We start from the raw sequence: 5,894 nt of genomic DNA, 5'->3' as shown, positions 1-5,894 counted from the left end.
TCCACCACCAGCTTCTTTTTTTTTCGTCCCTGACAATCAGGCGGCAACAGCCAACGGCACTAAAAATGACGGAGTAATAGTAATTTGGTTTTCAAAACAAAAAAATGTCGGAGTAATAGTAATTTGGTTTTCAAAAAAAAAAGGTGTGCTTTGATCGTCCTTTTGGAAGCTTCTTATGGCGCTTCCTCTATCGATTAAAAAATATTTGGTTGGGCTTTTGCTTCGCGTAGACTTTTTGAAAAGAAAAAAGAAAGTGAAAATGGCATTATGATGATGTGGGAGCAAAAAATTGCTTTGCTTTTGATTTGATCTTGGTGGTGGACGCTTCTTTTGCGCTTTCTAGGTCAATATCGAGGTCAGTCCCATAATTAAAGAAGATATATACTACTACAATATGTAGCCCTGCCCCAGAAGGACCCGACACATCTCTCCCTGTCTCTCTCTGCTATCTGTAACCTGGAAGCTCTCGAGTTTTTTTCTTTTTGCAACATAAAAGAGTTTTATTGCTTACTTAAGCAGGCAAACAGTCACGATACAACGTGTTCATTAGAAAAACAGGAGTGTAATTAAGCCATAAACATCTTCTCCTAACACTTGTCGCCTGCTTCGCACATAAATGAGCCGCTTCATTAGCTTCTCTACGTACGAATTTCAGCCTAAAACTCTCAAATTGATCAGAAAGCTCCCTGATCTCTTGAAGAATGGCAGCTATCTCCGAACGATCGAAGGTATCTGACTCCCACAACTTAACAATAGCTTGAGCATCAGTTTCCACCTCAACTTTGCTGAAACCTCTCTCAATAGCCATTCGAACCCCATCTCGAATTGCTTCTGCTTCCATGGACTGTGAGCTAGCTGCAAAATTATACCAAAGGGCTTGTGCACGAAGTAATGCACCCTCCCTATCCCGAATAACCAGCCCAGTCGAACCTTGACAAGAAACATCATCAAAGGATGCATCTACATTAATCTTCATCACGCCTTCGTCAGGTGGATTCCATTTTATTTGTTTTGATTGCTTCGGCTTGCTTACTTTTCCAGCATTTGTTGAGTCCATTACCGAGTCTATCACCCATCTTACTGATTGCATGATACAGCGCCCAGACTCTCCATGCTTTCTTGCATTTCGTTCAGTCCAGATCGCCCATGCTCCACTTGAAATTATACAAGCTTCAGATTGGGGTATCTTTGTACCATCCACCACATCGAGCATCCAAGAGTGTGGATGTAGGTCAGGAATTTTTATGCCAGTTAGGGACTTCACCTACTCCTAGAAGATCCTTGCCCAAGTGCAATCAAAGATAGCTTGCATTGTAGTTTCCTGTTGACCACAAGTGTCACAGAAATCAATACGTTCCATATGTCGTCGCTTCAAAACGGCACGACAGGGTATAAAGTCATGGATAATACGCCACCAGAAATTCTTCACCTTGGGAGGGACCTCAAGTTTCCACATTTTCTTCCATACCTTCTCCTGATTGATGCTAGACCCGGGCTGGTAAGTTTGACGACTTTTAGAGAGAAGAACTCTATATGCCGATTTCACAGTGAAATGACCATGTTTTTCTGGTTGCCAAGCCCAAATATCCTCAGCTGAATTACTAATCGGAATCCTGCATATTACACTAACATCCGGTTCCACAAAATTTGCATTAATCAAATTCATATTCCATTCACCATTGTCTGCGTCAATCAATTCTTCCACCCTACTGATAGCTGCACCAGGAAGCTGAATTAGGGGTTTGAAACCATGGTTAAAAGGAATCCATGGATCCTCCCATGGGTGAATAGAAGAACCATCACCAACACTCTTTATCAGGCCTAATTTTAGACCCTCTCTGCCATGAAGAATGGCTCTCCAAATATGCGAGGATCCTCTTTTGTTCTTAGCTGACATAAATTCATGATCATGATAGTACTTACCCTTTAAGACTCTAGCGCATAGAGAATCTGGTGATGTAAGCAACCTCCAGCCTTGTTTCGCCAGCATAGTCTGGTTGAATAATTCGAAATCCCTAAAACCCATCCCTCCTTCTCCTTTAGGTATTGCAATATCCTTCCACTTCTTCCGATGCAATTTCCTCTTATTATCATCTCCCCCCCCCCAAAGAAGCGGGCCACAATATTGGTTAATTTCTTGGAAAGTCTAAAGCAGCTCATAGAATAAGTTGGGATAGCTTGGCATACCGCTTTAATCAAAACTTCCCTTGCCGCACTGCTTAAGAGTTTAGGAACATACCCATTCACCAATTTTCGAATATTTGTTGCTATGTGCTCAAACTGTACATCAGAAGATTTACCAATGGCGGTTGGTAGTCCAAGGTACTTCTCAACTAATGCTTCCGTCTCAATCTCCATATTCACATGGACCATTGCCTTTGTCTCATCAGTACAGTTTGCGCTAAAGAAAATGGCTGATTTACTACGGTTGACCATCTGACCAGAAGCTGTTTTATAGATATCCAAAATGTTATGCAGCCTAGTGGCAGCCTCAACCGTAGCCTGTGTAAAGACCAAGCAATCATCGGCGAATAGTAGGTGTGAGACCCATGGAGAATGAACGCCAACTCTTACACCTCGAGAAAGATGTACCGAACCTTTAAATTTCAGCAAACAACTCAATCCTTCCGCAGAAATAAGAAATAAGTAGGGAGGATTTAGGCAGGGAAGCTCTCGAGTTGTTTATTCATTTTGTGGCATTACTCGATCGTAATGATGATATTGACAAATCCACATTTGTTGTTGACATGCATATGATCCTATAGTAGCACTAGAATATAATATTGGCGCGCACGGGGCATGCACGCACGCAAATACTAAGACTATAAGAGTAGCTGCAAGTTTGATTTAGACGGAGTCGCGTGAGCGGGGCGCCGCTTAACTGGTCACCACATAACCACGAGTTAATTGCACAGAAGTATCACAATTGGGGCATTGGAAGCAGATTGGTACCAAGATTGATAATTTTTACGTGTCAGTATCTAGATTGGGGCGAGTCGTTGCAAAAAAGACTAAAAGTATGTTTTATACGTATTGACAGAAAAGCTGACCGGTTGGGCCCGCCCGTCAGGCGCCACGCTGGCCAGTGCGCGCGTGCCCGCACGCTGACTGGGCGCTGACTGGGACGAGGCCGGCTCGCTCGCGCCATTTAAGTCGCGGCTATGCGAGCGAGCCAGATCCCGACCCCGACCCCGCTCGCCTTCTTCTTCCTTTCTTATTGCTCCCTGCGTCGCCGTCGCCTGCGCCCGCCATCGCTGGCCGCCACACCAAGCCGCCGCAACCATGGTTCTGGAGGACGAGAGCAGCGATGACAACTCAAGCCTCCCATACATGTACTCCGAAACCTCCACCGATGGGCTGAACCAGGTTAGTTACTCCATTGGAGCTAGGGTTAGGGTCAGGTTTAGGAATTTTTGGGATTTTTGTGTGTAGGTGCTCTTTGATCTGAGGATTTTGTTTGATTTGCTGTGTCCTCTTGCTGTGCTTTAACTGTGCAGGTGCCTTTCTCACTTGAGGACCCGGATTACAAGGGCCTTGAGCTAGATCTGATGGTGTTCTGCGAGAAGCATGGGAAGCCATCAGAGAGGCTTGTTGCGTTTGAAGGAACAATGACTGGGAGAAGGTTCTTAGCATGTGCTGAGCCGGTATGTTTCTTGCCTTGGTGATTAAGCATTGGATGTGTTCATTGAAAGTGGCAGAGTATTGTTTGCCACCTGTGATTCAGTTATGTGCATGCTAAATTTCTGCTAAAATATATGCTCATTGTGGTGGTCATATGTGCCCTACTGTAGTGCTCAATGTGCTAAAATATATGCTCTGTTAGTCATATATGCCCTACTGTAGTGCTCATTGTGGGAATGCTCATTATTAATTCCAGTGGCAAACAATACTAAGTTGTGTGCATTTCTGCTAAACAGTGGATTGCATTTCTGCTAAAATATATGCTCCTGTTGTGTGCACATGTTATTTATTTACACTTCTTTCCAAATGCAGTGTTGCTCAATATTAACTTCAGTGGAGCCAGTTAGTAACTATTGCTTACTGCTGACAGTAGGTAGTCTCATTAGCTAGTTTGTTGTTGCAGGCTAGTGTAGTGCATTTAGCTGGGCAAAGTAGTTCACATTGTATTGTTTATTACTGTTGACAGTAGGTAGTCTCAATGTTAGGAGTAATGGTAGTGCACACTTAGGATTCCATTATATTAATGGTCAATTCTTAGCAACTGCTGTTGGTTAGCACATGGCTGCTTAGCAACTGGTAAGTTGAATGGAGTGTTACTCTGGTGCCTGGTAAATATATTGATCATCATTAGGTACATTGTGTTCTTGTTGCTTAGCAAATGGCTGTGCAAATCAGTTAATGTCAGTGCCAACATTAGGTACTGCCAACAACTAATTGTTGCTTAGTAGTCTTAGTAGTTGTATTGTACTAAATTTTTCCCATTGTTAGGTACTGCCCAATGTTAATCTGCACATTGTAGGATTACATTAATTTATTTTTCAATGTGTTCTTGTTGCTTAGTAGTTGTATTGTACTAAATGTTGCCCTTCTAATTTTTCCAGGAAGGTAAGAATTATGGGTTTGTTCAGTGGGTTGATGAGCAGTGGCCCCCAACAATGGAGAATGCATTGTTGAAGCTTTGGTCAATGGTTGAAGAGAGCAAGTGTGCTAGGGTGAATGATAATCTTGAAAGTGCTTTAACTATTCACCATTTGACAGAAGAAAAGAACAAGCTGGATGCAGACTATGACAAGTTGGTGAAAGATGTGCATTAACTTGTGGATATCCAGGCTGATAGGGTTGTGGATTTTAGTTATCTGCAGTCCAACCTCACATATCAGCAGGAATGCAAAGCTGAGTTGATTGCTGGTATGAAGGCAGAAATGGCAAAAAAAGATGCAGCTGCAGAGAAGGTTCAACAGAAGTATGAAATCCTGTGCAACCTGACAAGTGCTCAAGCAACTGTCATCCAAAACCTGAAGTTGAAGAATATGAAAGAGAAGGAATTGCTGAGTGAGGCTAGGATGAATTTGGAGTTGAAGAATGCAGAGTTCACACAGTTTGAGGAGAATCTCACCCAAGAGAAGCTAGAGTTGAAGTTCCAGGTTGTTGATCTGCTGAAGCTCAAGAAAAACTATAATGAAGAGAAACAGATGCAAGAGTTTAAGATTACTGAGCTCATGAAGACACAGAAGAAGCTAAAGGAGAAGATCAAGGGGATCCAGGCCATCTTGCAGAACTAAACAAGGTGAATTTAGATTAGTGGGCATTGCAGACCTTTTGGGAAGGATGGTTGTGCAATGACCTACTAACTTAGAATTATGGTTGTGTAATGTATGGTTCTAGTACTAATTGTGAACTCTGGCTGTTTATGTACCTAGTAGTTATGCTATCCATCTTTTTGTGAGAAAAGGATGGATTGTGCATTTGAACTCCACTATATAATGTGAACAATGGTTGTGTATTCCTATAATGTGTTGAACTCGAGTTAGTATCGTTTGCTTTCGATGTTAGACTGAAAATGATGACATAGTGATGCTTATGTTAGACTGAAAATGATGACATACTGATGCTTATGTTATACTGATGGTTAAATGCTTAAATGCATTTGCAAAAGGAATAGTTACATATGTTAGAGTGATGCTTAAATTCTTAAATGCATTTGCAAAAGGAATAGTTTGTTATGTTACAAAGTTGATGGCTTTAGGTTGTTTTGTCGACCCCGAGCCACCGTAGACCAAAGTTGATGGCTTTAGGTGGTTCCGTCGACCCCGAGCCACCCTAGACCCTAGTGTTGATAGCTTTAGGTGGTTTCGTCGACTCCTAGCCACCCTAGACCAAAGTTGATGGCTTTAGGTGGTTTCGTCGACCTCGAGCCACCCTATACCCTAGTT

The sequence above is a fragment of the Triticum dicoccoides genome, chromosome 4B (genome assembly GCF_002162155.2).
Source record: "Triticum dicoccoides isolate Atlit2015 ecotype Zavitan chromosome 4B, WEW_v2.0, whole genome shotgun sequence".
In the NCBI taxonomy this organism is placed as follows: Eukaryota; Viridiplantae; Streptophyta; class Magnoliopsida; order Poales; family Poaceae; genus Triticum; species Triticum dicoccoides.
The sequence above is the reverse complement of the archived record's forward strand: the minus strand, read 5'-3'. Positions refer to the sequence as shown.